Raw genomic sequence first — 16,012 nt, forward strand, 5'->3', positions numbered from 1 at the left:
TGTATTTGTAATTTCCTCAGTTATGTAAAATATCTATCTCAAGCTGGGTTTTTATATTACTTTGATTAAGGAACATATCCTAAGAAGAAGGGTAGAGAGGATTCAAAGTTATGCCAAAATTACTATATCTTACGGGGTTGTCAATTTAGGATGATGCAACTCGGTATAAAGTAGAAAACACGCGTTCAAGCGTTTGTGAAAATTTACGTTTTAGTGGAGAAAGAGGTATCTTTATAAGTTTTTGTTTACACCGAACAGTCGTTCTTTCAGAAAAAGCGTTCCCGGGGGGGGGGGGGCACGTAGTATTCGGGGGGCACTGCTGGTACTATTTTATTTATTATTATATTAGGCACTCTCAAAGCAAAGTGCCACCTCCAAAAAAAACATGTCTGGAAGAGGGGGGCGCGGTGGCTCAATGGTAGAGCGTTCACCACCGGTGCTTGGGGTCCTTGGTTCGATCCCAGCTCGCGCCGTGTGGACATTGTGGTGGACAAACACCGTGCTCGTGGGTTTTCTCGGGGTTCTCCCGTTTCCTCCTACTTTCTTTATTCCACCATTTCGCTTATCATCACCGTCTCCTTTAGCCTAACCGGCATGAGCGTGAGACGTAAAACTTAAAATTTTCATTTCATTTCATTTCATGTCTGGAAGAAACACTGACACCGAATACAGTGTTGTCTGTTGTTTGTGAGCGCGCCACAGACAAAAGTCTGAACAATCTTAAATGCATTTGGGAACGTAGTTATAATAATTGCGAGGAGTCGTCAAGTTTGTCACTACCCAATAGTACATGATGGTGTGTCCCTGTCATCAACCCCGTTCCATGAAATTTTGTCAGTATCGTCTCTCCTGTAATACGGAGAACATCTCCTGAAAGTGCTGTGTTGTCGGATTGCTGCTAAGTCCCGTTTTGTTGTTTCTTGTTGTTGACTTTATTTTATATTTTTGCTATTATTATTGTTAATGTTTAATTCGTTTAAGGGCATTTATGGTCATATTAGTCTTTCACGTATGAGGGATGACGTCCGGGGAAAGAGAAGGGAGAAACGATTGTAGAAGCGGCCTGGGACCTATAAGTTACGTACCACGCCGGCATTTGCTTGGTGTGAATGAGGAAAACCAGAAAATGGTCTGAAAAAGATCTTTACACTCTTCTTCGACCGAGTGCTCCCACCGGGAATCGAACTCGGGACCGCTCGCACCGAAGCACAGTGGTACGAAATGCCTAACACGTGGCCAAAAATGAAAATGTGAAAGTTCCTGTTTGGTTATTTTTAAGTATCAGGTTGGCTACAGGGACAGTTGGTCTCCTAAACTTCACCCATGGAAACAGTATGCTGTTTATACCAGAGCTATTATTAGAAGTCAAATTGAACCTACTTTTGTACGTCTCGTAAGAGTTGATGCGTGCGTGAAATATAGCTCGAATTTCATATGAAATATTTCATTGTATATTTTTCTATCTATTTAAATCAAAACGGACGTTGTTCCGGGAGGTGTATAAAGTATTTTATCATCATATTGGGTGCTTGAATTAATTCCCGCTGTTTTTCATACCTATGATAAGTTGTCATTCCACAAGAACAGAACAATACCTTCTACTGAAAGTACTGTCTCTCGGCAGCTACAACCTTTTCCCAGTATTTGGGTAATAAATGAATTCCGCGATAGAAAAATGCGTGTTCCTGTGAGGCAATCCACCCGTCGGGCCAGTTTTGGATGTCTTCGATATTTCTGAAGTGTTGGTCAGAAAGGTCATGCTGCATGGATCGAAACAAATAGTAGTCGGAAGGGGCGACGTCTGGTTAATATGGCGGGTGGGGTAAGACATCCCATCGCAATCCCTCAAAGGTTTCTTTCACTACATTTGCAACACGTAGTCTGGCATTGTCATGGAGCAGAATCACTTTGTCGTGTCTCTGGGCATACTTCGGTCGTTTTTCTTAAAGTGCTTGATTCAGATGCAATAATTGTATTCGGTAACGATCAGCATTCCTCGCTTGACCCGGTGGAAGCAGCTCATAATAAAACCACACCGACTTGATCCCACCAAATGCAAGTATGATTTTCTTTCCATGAATGTCCAGTTTTGGTGTTGATGTTGATGATTCTCCGAGTCTCACCCATGATTTTCTGCTCTTGGGATTGTCGTAATGAATCCACTTTTCATCGCCGATTACAATGCGTTGCAAAAACGACTTCCGTTTATGTCTTTGAAGCAGCACTTCACAAATGGTTAAACATTTCGCAGTATCTCTTTCCGTCAATTCATGTGGCACCCAGTTTCCCATTTTCTGGATCATTCCGATTGATTTTAAACGTTTACTAATAGTTGATTTGTCCACATTTAGAGTTTAAGACGGCTGTTTAAGCGTCTGAGAGATGAATCTTGTTCCAGTAGTCCCCATCTTGCACGCACTTTGTCGCTCAAGTCAAAATCATTGTTTTTGAATTGTCAAAGCCACTCTCTACACGTTGTTTCCGATAGAGCATGCTCTCCATACGCCTCCACTAGCAAACGACAGCTTTCTGCAGCAGATTTCTTAAGGTGGAAGCAGAAGAGTAGCGCTTCCCGCAAATGTTGTTTTTGCACACAAAGCCCGCCTTGTTCAAGACAGTGAAACCAATTGTTCTTTTCCCTTCACTCGAATGCTCTGGTAGCCCAAGGATAGCACTTCCAAATAGGTATCCTGTCACAGTCCGCTGTGCTGCAATAGCACAACTACTGCCCTCTGTTCATCAACAGCGAGAATTAATTCAAGTCCCCAATATATTATTTATAATACATTATTTATTATACATTTATTTTCACTAATGTTTACATAAAAAATGTTGAAATTATTACAAAGTGGATTAAAAACTGAACTCAAAAGTTGTATATAACGCTCCATTCTGCTAAATTTTGTATTGGCGCATAATTTATGATTGATTTGCTACAAGAATGTGATAAAAAAGAAAACAGTTGCATATAGCTGCGTCTCTTTTGTACGTTATAAATAAATAAAAAAGTTGCAACTAATAAAAATTTCATCATTTTTGTTAATGTTGAACAAAAACTAAACAACAAAGCTAAAATTTATTATAAAATAAGTGAAAATGATGTTTATAAGGTACATACAAATAAGATAGTGAAGGGCAACAAATAAAAAAAAACGGAAAGAATACTTCAGTATAACATAGAAAAGGGCACTCGATGCATATATATACCTAGGTATGTTGGTTTCCATTATTTTATAATTCATATGAAACATATACAATAAATTTAATTAAATAAAAATTAAATGGTTCAGTAATACAAGAAGTGATTATTTGATAATATTAATTATACTAATTTCGTGTCAAAAGATGAAATCATCAAATTATCGAGAAAAAGAGATATTTGTTTTGATGAAAGACCGTTTAAAAGCCATCTACAAATCATAATTGAAAATTCGGAAAATTTGGAGGAGTGGTCGTTGGATTAAAATATGTCACGATATGAAGACACACATCACATCTTTATTTTATAAGATGAGGAACAAATATCAAGAAACCACTTCAAAACCATGACCATTTATTTTTTACAAGAATAATGAATGGCTAAGTGTTATGTTATCGTTTTATTTACCGCTGGTAATACTGCGAAGACTCCAAAGAAACAAAATGGCACCTTCTTCGGAAACTTTAATTTTAAGCGAACGTTCAAAGCGAAGAAGAACTGAAGAAATTTCCAATAATAAGTGACGTTAACACATTGCTATACGTTACGCAAATGAGTCTTCGCTCTTCCGAAAAATTGAGAGCTTCACAAGTTGTCAAAGACGTTTTATCTTCAAGTGCATTGAGAGCAGAGAAGTATATGAAAGCTGTGACATCAATGTCTTCACACACAGACTGTATACCAATGATGAAGCGCTAGCTCTTTTCCTTGATATGGGAATATCAAGAAGAAAATATAAAACGTTGAGAAACAGGGCACTGGAAAAAGGTTCTAAATTGTACCCATCATATTTAAATATATTGATTTGATCCGCCATATTGGGTCCACCATTTTCAAATTTTCCATATTGATATCAAATTTAAAATCAATGAGGTGAAAAACCCCCAGTGTACATTTTTTTTAAAAATTTATTCCACTTTTTAAAAATTTCATCCGCCATATTTGATCCGCCATTTTGAAATTTTAAATTTGGTATCAAATTCGTAATCATGCGTTAAAAAAATCGCAGCACACCCATTTTTGTGCACTATGAAAGAGATTTTGAAGTTTGGCCACGTTTTTAAGTATTTCCTACCACTGTGTGAAGGCGAGAGCATTAGCCACTACGCTACGCGAGGCCATAGTGTTTAATTTGAATAATTGCTAGTGTTCGTAATATAGTTTTCCAGGCGCTGACTTTTTCGCTCGTTCGCCTTGTCTTCTAGTTTTGGCAACGTTGTCGGTACACTTCTGCTGTTTCATTTTTTATCAAGTATGTGTGTTCGGAAGGCAGCTTCACGAATCGTACCGAATTCTTCCGATGTATCACACGAGAGAGAAAGCAGTTCTATGATTCGTGTAGAGTCCAGGCTTTATAAGTTGTCGCTGTCACTATAGTATCTACCTAGAGCGATGTTTTTATGATACCTAGGTACTTTGATTAAATTACAAATCCTAAAGGGGTAGAGAAATTCAAACTTTGTGCCAAAAATACGTTGAACTAGGAAGGTGAAATTCAGTATATTAACTCCTTATTTTAAATAAGCGGACAGGTGCTCCGGAGTTTACGAAAATTCCGTATTTGAAGGAGTAAGAGGGCCATTCCTGCAATTACTTTCGTCATATTGAAATCGATGTTATCTATATAGTTCATGATCGCAGTCCAGAAAAATGGTTGAACCCCTTAGAAATGAATTTTGCAACACAATTAGTACCTACCTCAAGCTGAGGTTGTATCATGTCACTCATTCTAAGAAAATAGAGGGATTTAAAAATTAATCTCTAAAATAGAATACTTTATGAGTTTTTGTCATTGAACTTTCATTGAAAAGGATATTGTAAAATTTTGTCTTTTATGGTAGAGCTAGAAGATGTTATACGGGAATTTCGAGCTTTCCCAATCACCTTTTTTTATTGTAAATGTTTCTTCTTATATACAGCAATAATGAACATTACAGATCAAACGTAAGCTCCTCTTGGACATTTCGTGGTTTGTTCCTGAGTTCATAGAAACCCAGTCACCAAGTGTCTTAGGGCGACAGAAACCTAGGCTTTGCCGGGACCCTGCGGGGCACCCTCTGGCAAACTCTTTTAACCAAAAAAGTGTGCCCTTAAAAATGATGGGATACATGTTCCCCGAGTTTTCCATTTACTTAACATTTCCAAACAAATGACTCGGTTCAAACTATTCTCCCAGGTAATTTATTTGTAGCTTTTATATTACAAAAAATATGTTGTAACTCACGATATTCCGCCCGGTGGCACATATAACTTTGAGATTCGTCTAGTCATAGCATATCAAATGCAAACACAATTGTCTCGTTTGAATCTCAGCGGAGCCACTTCGTGATCCTCCCTTGTAAGAATCAAAACTTCAAACTAATGGAAACCCAGATATATCATAGCTAAAAATGCATTCATTTATAATAGCCTTAGGTTCTCCAAAGAATTCAAAGTTCAAACTTATAGAAAGCCAGAAATATCATAGCTAAAATACATCGATTTCTAATAGCTCCTGAATTTTTAAAGAAATCAAACTTTCAACGAATGGTAAGTTACACCCCGTAGCTCAAAAAATTGTGCTGATTTATAACAGACTTCGATTTTAAAAAGAATTCAAACTTTCAATGTACATAAAACTACAAACCACATAGCTAAAAGAAATGCACTGATTTCTAACAAGTCTCAATTATTTGATTAGTTACAAGTCCAGAACTTCAAATATTTACTTAAATTCTAATAATAATCATACGATTTTTTTAAATGAAGTGTGTTTAAATTACTGTACTTCGTACATAACTATCAATTACCGTTAATGTAATAAAACGAGAGCAATTATATTGAATCATTTACGTTTACTATCGACAGGGGCAACATCATGCGATGCAGTATTAAAAAGTTTGCTTCCACCAGAGTCCACGGCGGTATTTTCACTTCTTTGACGTCAGTGCACAAATAGCACTATATTGAAAAAAAATATTATTGCCTATACTAGGCTTTATCAACCAATTTATATTACGATTCTCATTTATCACGTTCTCTAGCCGAAGTCCACCATAAGTACACATCACATAATTTGAAATAAATTTCTTGACTATCGCTGCTTATCGCTTACAGTTGTATATACGAGGAGTGACCAAAAATTAAGGTTACAAAGCATAAAGTGAAACGTGTAAATATTATTTCATACAATCAATACAGCCAACAGATACTACTCATATATTAGGTTATTTTAGGACATAGTCAAAATATCACTTGAGGCACTTGTCTCATCGTGGGATGAATTTCAAGGTTCCTTCCTGGTAAAAATAATGTTCTTGTGTGTTCATCCACGTAGTCACGAAGTGTTTCATCTCCTCGTCATAAACAAAGCCACGGCCTCCTAGGTGCTCCTTTAAGTGCGGGAAGAGGTGACAGTTGCTTGGAGCGAGGTCCGGACTGTACGGAGGATGGTCGATTATGTCAAACAGAAACTGCATCAACAGCGTGGTGGTCTTCTGGACTGTATGCGAGCACACGCTGTCGTGAAGGAAGGTTTTACACCATTCTGAGACATGATGACGAGACATTACAATCCCTCCATTAAACCCCTACCAGCTGCTGATGTATTTCAGCTGCAGATACATCCACAGAAATCGAACAACTGAGCGAACTTCTTTGCGAGACCAGTTTTCCAAACGAGTCGCCATTTGTGTTTACCTACAACTGGCGCCGTAGGTGGCTGCTGGCTGAAACCCTGCACAGTTGCCAACTTCAAGTATTACAATTACCACATGCTCCTCATTCCTCAATATCAGACGAAGCTCCAGAAATATCGACTTTGTAACCTTAGTATCTGATCCTGCCTCGTACAAATCTGCAAAGAACAACAAAGAGTCCCAATCTCTTTCCAATTGTCAATAAATTCGGAATACCTATTCCGAACTGGTGCTTAACTTTTGTAATATGTTTATCCACTATTAGGTCCTAATTATGGTTATCCTTTTCTCCTCCCTTTCCGAACCCTATATATTTCCTTCTCGAAACCCCTTGGGGTCCTGACTCCCAGGTTGAGTAACTTCGGCCTATAACAACGTTCGTAATCATTATTTTTAAAAAGGAGATACATAATACGGTTGGTTCAATTTAAACTGCAATTTTTGCCAAGAGATCATGTTGTGTGTTTGTATTTAAGATACAGAATACAAAAAGGATTAACAGTATCAGTATAGAAACAAGCGGAAATTAAAAGAAAAAGCTCACTGGGAGGATTTTCCATTCTGACAAAAGGTGTTTGCGTTGTTTGAACAATGCCAAATTAAACAACTGTTATGACACAAGTCTTTGTACAAGAAAACTAATAACAGCTTTCATTACGGTTCCAAGTATTTAATTTGTTTGAAGATAGCGTTTATAACAATTCGCCAAATATAAGTTTAAAAAACACACACAGAGAGAAAGTAGTCCTCATTAATATTCTCTTACGTTTACAGTATAAATATTTACTATCGTAGGTATTTACAATATTTAGGCTATAGCTAACGATTCTGGAGAAAGAAAAGCAAAGAAATTTTTATTGCTATCGCTCATATCAAACATTTGAAAAATGAGCAAGATATTAGGTTGGTGAGAATAAACTGTCCACTTTCACATCTGGTGGGAAACTCACCTAAGAAATTCCATAGAAAGATGGACTGAGGTCAAGGGTGCCGATTCCAGGGGGGCCGGCCCTCCCAAAGCTCATGTGGGTCCCCACATTGTATTTATGAATATACAATATTTGACATAATTTGAATGCATAATTTGTCTTAAAACCCTCATATATGCCTTCTGTATCTGAATGTCCCGCCCCTCAAATTTAGAGAGAAATCGGCGCCCTTGACTGAGTTCACGCACCTAACGTCATGAGCTCTTTACACATAAAGCAAACAGACTGGGGTAGCCAAACAGACAGGACGCAGTGCATTATTGAACAAGGTCAGGGGCGTACTCACGGGGGATCTACTGGGTCCGGACCCCCAAAACTTCCTAACTCAACATATATTTTGTATACTTTCTCAATAAAACTATATTTGTTTAACAGGGAAATGATTGGTGTAGCACTAAAAATTTGTTCTTACACTAATATTTGTACTCTTTCACTTGTAAAAAACAATCTAGTTCTATCATTTGTTTTCTTGAAAATATAGGTGGAATATTTTACAATTACTTATCGCCTTTTCGGACGAAGAATAATACCTGTTGAATACTACATAGACGTAGTGGCTTGTAGTACCCTCCCCCCCCCAAAAAAAAGCTTGGACCACTTCCAACAAAAATTTCTGTAGGGATTCGCACGAGACGAGTCGAGACAGGATTTTCCTGACAAAATTCGAGTCGAGACACGGCTCTTCCAATAGAAAAATATATATTTTTCGAGTCGAGACATCACTTTTACAGCACATTTTCGAGTCGAGACAGCCACAAATCTTGTCTCGTGCGCATCCCTAAATTTCTGGGTGCGCGCCTGTACAGTAGTGTTGTATGAAAGTGCAATTGATTTTTCATTACGAATTCAAAGTAGGATATTTTGCACAGTAAGCAAAAAAAAAAAAAAAAAAAAAAAAAAAAAAAAAAAAAAAAAACCATTAACAGTGTATTTGGACCAAGAATATAAAAAGAGTTGCTGTGTTGCCGAATGTACGTATTTCTTAATATTTCTAGTATTCCTGTGTGTTAGCTACGACCTTAATTGTTTTAAATCATAATTTTGATTCTAAAAGAATTGGATTATATACCCGATAATATATATATATATATATATATATATATATATATGTGTGTGTGTGTGTGTGTGTGTGTGTGTATGTGTGTCAGATAGTAGGAGATGGTACTATTCTCTGTTTCACATAAAAGGATAGGAAAAAGAAGAAGTTTTTTCCCCCACCACGCTCAAGTACAGGTGAATGTTGGTGTTCCGTCTTCCACCATCAGCCCCCGCATACGGAGGTATAGAGTGTATTTAAATATGTCTAGGCCTAAATAATAAATTATGACTTTCATAATAACATTGAGTATTTTAAAACACTTAATGACATTTACCTGCATTAGTGAGTAAGTAGCATATGTGTTATTTTAATGGAAATTTTATTGAACAGTTGTATTGTTTATTTTCCTTCTTTTTTGGCAGTCGGGGTTATGACATAATGTTGGAATGGCAAGGGATGTCAGGGTTGGTAATTGAATTGGTATTTACTGCTTTGATACATGAATTTTATAATATAAAATCGGAAACCAAGTACAATATGTATGGGTAAATTATCAGTGCGTTAAGATAATAACAATGGAACCTGAAATAATAATAATAATAATAATAATAATAATAATAATAATAATAATAATAATAATAATAATAATAATAATAATAATAATAATAATAATAATAATAATAATAATAATAATACACTTCTTGTTTCCTCTCTTATATACATGTGTTCTTACATTAAAAAAAAACAGAAGAAAAATAACCAAATGTATACACACTGATAATAGTGAATAAATGCGTCTCGCCCCGGGCGCCTCAACTCAGGCAAATGCCCTGGTTTCTATTGATTATTTTTCAATGAAATCATTTTCCTACGTTTTTCTCTTCGTACGTACACCTGATGTGATGGTGGCAAAGTATCTTTTTTTGTTTGTTGTTTATTAATACGCGGCGATAAATTTACGGTAAAGCATCATACATACAAGATTCATCAACATTGAAGTCTTCTGAGTTTATTAAGGGGGAAAATTTGTTATGGTGGACTTAGAAAAACAATCCCAGATTGATTGAAGCCTGACACAAAATAGTAACTGCAGATGCTACGTAATTTGAACAGGCCCATGTCTGAGTCTGTCGTTTCAAGCAAAATTATAATATTGGAGCTTAACCAACACAGTGAATTTGACGCCCCTAAAATCCCCTAAAATTTGGCGCCTTGTGTGGTTGCAATCCTCACCCAGCCCTTTCGTTGGCCTTGAGTTTAGCCAATTGATAATAGGGGAAATTGACTTTTGAATTGTTACTTGACTATTTTAATAAAAACGGAGTTGTCAACAGTCCTGACGACCGTTGAGGGGGAGGGAGAGTAACAGATGTTTGGAAATGAAATTAAATCTTTGAGTTTTACGTATCGCAGTTATGCCGGATAGGCTAAAGGAGACTGTGATGACGAGAATGAATGAAACAGTGCAAAGAAAAAAGTAGGAGGAAACAGGAGAACTCCGAGAAAATCTGCAAAAACAGTGCTTGTCCACCACAAAGCCCACTAAACACAAGCTGGGATCGAACCGGGGTCTTATGCCCCAGAGGTGAACGCTCTACCACGGAGCCACCATGGCCCCAACAAAAGTTTTTAGTTCTCACAGAACTCTTGTCTGGAGGTCAATGCAATTAATGGGTGCTATACATACTTGAATTTCATTATTTTCAACAGTCTATGGAGAGTTGAGTGAGAAAAGCAGGGCAGTTCATCATCGGTATTTATAGTTATCAGAATTTTATTTAACGTTGGCAATTCATTACGGGAAAAGACCTGATGTACCTCTCGTAACGCTGTCCCGGGCTCATGTTTTATCGCAGAACTACTGCAAGCATCATGAATTGTCGCTTCACAAAGCACTAAATACGCAATTATTTACAATTTAATATGCACTAAAATTTGTTTCAGATAATATAAACTATACAAAACATAATGGATACAGAATACAATTTAATATGCACTAATTTCACACGACACTATATATAATATAGTTACCACACACGCTAAATTCATACAATATTTGCACAGGTCGATAGTCTGCGCACTCGATACTCAGACAGCCAGAAGATTACCTTCCTTGAACTTGTAAATAAAGACAGAATGTCGACAGGATTGGTTTGCTTTCTCTCCCGATTCTTAAGTGAAACAATAATGGAAATTAACTTTATAATGAATTAGTTCTTATTTCTAGAAATGCAATTTAATAAATAGGACTAAAGCCAAAACTTTAATACATAAATAGTAAAAAATACTTTTCTTAAAGACAACAATTAAAAACAGTAATTGTTTGTTATTTGGGGTTGACAGGTAAAAACAGCAGTCAGTGCTTTCTCGCCATCAGGTGCGAGCGAATTGACGTACGAATTTAGTGTGTACACGATTTTGTTTATTAGAAAAGCTTCCCTCCCTGTGAAGGTCAACGGCTTGATTTCCCCTCCGTACTGGAGAGTGGTGGGAGGAAGGGGAGTTTCCCATCAGGTTGCCTGGAATAGATCTTAGTAGCTTAAGGTAAATTGGCCTCCAGCCAAAATTATATGTTAATACATTTTAATATGAATCACTTGTTAACATCAAATAAGATAATTAACCTATGAAAGTTTTGAGTATAGCTCTCCTGAAATCTGTAATACAACCGAGTAAGATAACACATAAAGAGCATGATAAAACGCATAACAACGGAGTTTAGGATTAAAGTACTTACTTTGAATGGTCTGTAGAAAAGATCAGACATCACTCTACAGACTATGGTCACGCTGGGGATCCTATAAGATTATACTGTTTGTATGTCGGTTACTCCTCACTATGACTCATGAACGAAAGCAAATTTTTAAAGTCTATTTTTTTGCAATAGACAGCTAGAGCACCTATCACTGCCGAGTTCGCTAATGGTGTCAACCCGTTAAGTTCTGCACGGATAATAGTGGCTTTATCGTACTGTATAGTTTAAAATCCACATTCCCTGGCTTCTGTGCAACCTGTACAGCAGCAAAACATTATTGGTTGCCTATGATAAAAGAATATAGACGTTTTCCGTTCATCCTAACAAAGTAAATATAATATGAACAGAAACACCAGAGCTGCAAAAGTGCAGCCAAGTTCCTCAGCTTTAAAAAGTGTTGAGATGAGGATGGATGAGCCAAGTTCCTTGGCCACTGCATCTGAAAGGAACACTGGAACATGGCGCGAGGTGTCTTAACATATTCGAATACATTAAGATGTCTGTTCCTAGTTTCACGGCCGGGACATTTCAGCCCTAAGGCTAGTGGTGACCCCCAAATCCACTACGCTCACAAACATCAATCCTAAGGCTCGTTAACATAATTTATTTTGACACTTCGTGGAGGAATATAAGTTTTCCTTGTCTGGGTTTCGAACCACCAATCTTACTGTAGTATACTCTATATGTACCTTAGCGCCTTGGCAAAGTTGATATTCCTAAGGTTGATGGTGGTCCCAAACCCACCACGCCCACCACCACTATCCCTAAGGTTCCTTAACATCATTTTCCTTGACACCTCGCGACAAGTTTCAGTGTTCCTTGCAGATGCAGTGGCCAAGGAACTTGGCTCATTCATCCTCATCTCAACACTTTTTAAGGCTGAACGAACTTGGCTGCACTTTTGCACCTCTGGTGTTTTTGTTCATATTTCACTTTTTTTTTTTTAGTTCACCATGTCAATATCGTATATTGGAATTCTCAATTGTTTCATATTGCTGGATTTAAATTTAAAAATGTACATTTTTAAAGGAGTCATAATGTGTCATATACAACATTAGTTCCCAAGGGCTCTCCCTCCGGGAATCGAATTCAAGACCCTGTACAAGAAAGGAGCACATGCTAGCCACTAGAACAGCGGAGAGGATATATTCTATTAAATATCAGTCAGAGAGTTATGTCCAAACTAGATTCCAATTCATTTACCCGAACTACAAAATCACGATCGCTAACATCTCATTTTTCATTACCTAAATACGAAGAGTATAACAGGGCCCAAAACCCTTGACGCTGAATCCTCGCTGCTACATCACTTGACATAGCTGGTGTTTCAATATACTTAGTTGTTCTCTACCTTTTCACATTGAGAAATTACGAAGTTCATTACATGACGCGCATGTTGCGCAGTTTCATACTGCCTCGGGTTTTCCTTCCAATGATATACATCTTTCAAATAGCTTGTAAACCTAATAATATTTGCCACCAACATATCCTAACTGTATATAAAACTACATGAACTGACATAAATTAAAGGAGTGCTTCCGGTTGACATGGAAAATTGAAGTGATGAAAGGGGGTGAAGAATTTTCCCATGTTATTTAAATGGGTCTTTTTTTTTTTTACATATAATCTTATGTTTTAGGAACTTGGAATTGGAAATGAAATTCGGTATGCTTGTACGTTTTCATTAGTATTACCAAAATAATTCATTAAAAATAAACAATTCCAACTTTAGAGTGTTTTTATGGGGAATTGAAATAAGTAAGTCAGTAAAAACGAAACTTTCCAAATTTAGAGTGTTATGGGGAACAGAAAAACCTTTTCCATGTTATTTATATTGGACGTCTTCTACACCCCAAAATGTTTAGGCACTTCCGGCAGGATTAGAATGATGAAATTTGGCACGATTGTAGCCTCCCGTGACTAACCTACAGGAAAATTGCTAAAATTGAATATTTTTAATTTTTAAGGAGACTAAAGGGAGATGAAGAAATCACCATGTTATTTAAATAGGCGTTTTCTTGGAATACAAAATCTTATCTTTTAGATAGTTGAAATGGGAAAAGGAACTTGAAATTCTAGAATTGTAAGCTTAAGAGGTGTGAGGAAGTAGGCCGAGCAAAGGTGAGGGTGTGGGGGCGAAACCCCAGGAGGGCAAATTCGGGAAATATGAAGAACAAAGGCACGAAATTCACTGTTGATGAAAAGGCTGATACGTAAGAGATTCTCACACTGTTCACAGATAGAGACACGAAGCATCAAGAACATTTTTACATAATGACTGTGGTAACCATAATACAAGTCGTGGTACCAATATATTTACGAAATCGGTTACATTTTGTTGCTTGTCTAACATAAATTCGAACAATTGGATATCTCATTTCTTTGAAAACTTCATTAATTTTAAATATTCTCACATCTACATTATCTTACTTATCAAATTAATTTCAACATCTATTTAATACCAATGACTGCAATAAAGGAAAAATATTCACCGAAAAAAGGCAGAATATTGGCTTCCCTTGTCTGGGTTTCCAACCATGAAATTTACGGCAGTATGTACGTGTCTTAGCCCACGTTTTTAAAAGTTAACTGATTCACAGAACGTGCCTCATTAACTTGCTTAACTACTTATTACTAGCTTTCACTTATTTTACACGCACACTGAGAAAAAATGTATGTGGCGTACGTAAAAACGTTGGTTACATATGTAAATCCTGTAGCTTTTGGACTTAACGTACACTAAACGTATAACTGAAATAGTATATTTGAACATACTTTCTGTATAAGTGTTTCGAATAAACGTACTTTCCGCACGAACGAAAAGACTGTATGTAGGCGGTCAGGATCTCATATACAGATGGCCGTATGCAACTTATAGTTGACGTACGTAATGTACGAAAGACTGTTAGATGTCAGACACCTTGCAATGACATTGTGTAACATCTAAGCGGGAAAGAGGGCAGTACCTATGTAGCATATGGATAACGTATGTTAAGTATTGATTTATGTAGTAAACATAAGGATCCCGTATATGTGTACATATACCGCTGTCCGGATAACGGATTTTTCTCAGTGACCTTAGCTCATTTTTCTATTAACCTAGAACGATAGGGACACGAACACAGAAACATCGAGGAGAGTTAAGATTCCAAAGGCTCTTCCACCGGGAATCGAACCAGGCCCGTATCCAGGGGGGTTCTAGGGGGCCGGGCCCCCCTAAATTTTTGCTGGCCCCCTAAAAGTTTTACAGTAGGCTTGCAAAAGAACTATAATATGGTGATGACCTATCATATCGTTGGATCGGGCCCCCCTAACTTCAGCCGGCCCCCCCCCTACATTTTTGGGCTGGCTACGGGCCTGAATCGAACCCAGGACCCTATATACCAAAGGCGCAAGTGGTAGCCAATAGACCAGCGAGGAGGGCAGCAACTCGACCACTCAGACGATTGACAACATTATCACTATGCACATGATGTGTTCAATAACAGAATCGTTCCCTATTTCTGACTGTAACGACAGTTTTTTTGCTAATGAAAAATTTTCCATTGCAAATTCCTCAAATTTCATTTACAAGGCGTTATAGGGTACCTTTATGGAGAGTTTCGCATCTTTATCTCATTAAGAAGTACCTAATGGATACGGACAATTTTTCGTCTATAAAAAATTTCCCATAGCACATTCGTCACATTTCGGACTTTTTCCATACTCACGACATTATAAGATACTTTTATGCAGAGTTTCACGACTTATCTCATTGGAAATACAAAATCAATGTGATGAGCGAGTGAGTGAACCGATTTCTGCTTGACTAAGAACAGTTTTCAGCCACAAATTTTTTTCATAGCACTTCCTTAAATTTCGGACATTTTCCATACTCAAATCGTTATAAGGTACCTCTATGCAGAGATTCATCCTTCTATCTCATTTGGAAGTATCTAATTAATGCTATGAGTGAGTCAGCCAGTGAGTGAACCGATTTCTGCTTGGCTAAGGACAGTTTTCACCCATAAAAAAATTCCTTTAGTACATTACTTAAATTTCAGACCTGTTCCATACTCAAGTCATTATAAGGTACCAATATAGAGACTTTTACGTCAATATTTCATAAACAAGTACTTAATCAATGTTACGAGTGAATGAATGAACCGATATCTCCTTGGCTAAAAATAGTTTTTCACCCATAAAAAAATCCAATTGCACATTCCTCACATTTAAGACTTTTTTCACACTCAAGTCATTATAAGGTACCTTTATGCACAGCTTCATGTCATTATGTCATTGGGAACTAGCAAATCAATGTGATGTGTGACTGAATGAACCGTTTTCTGTTTGTTAAGGACAGTTTTTCGCCCA

General features: G+C 37.1%; 1 protein-coding gene across 2 annotated transcripts in view; it reads right to left on the minus strand.

Moving 5' to 3' along the window:
* LOC145680415 (glutamate receptor ionotropic, NMDA 2B-like) overlaps positions 1-16,012 on the minus strand; it is an 868,333-nt gene that overhangs the window by 220,396 nt on the left and 631,925 nt on the right. The window lies entirely within an intron of this gene.

Source organism: Thermobia domestica, chromosome 3, assembly GCF_964235325.1.
Source record: "Thermobia domestica chromosome 3, izTheDome1.hap1.1, whole genome shotgun sequence".
Lineage (NCBI taxonomy): Eukaryota > Metazoa > Arthropoda > Insecta > Zygentoma > Lepismatidae > Thermobia > Thermobia domestica.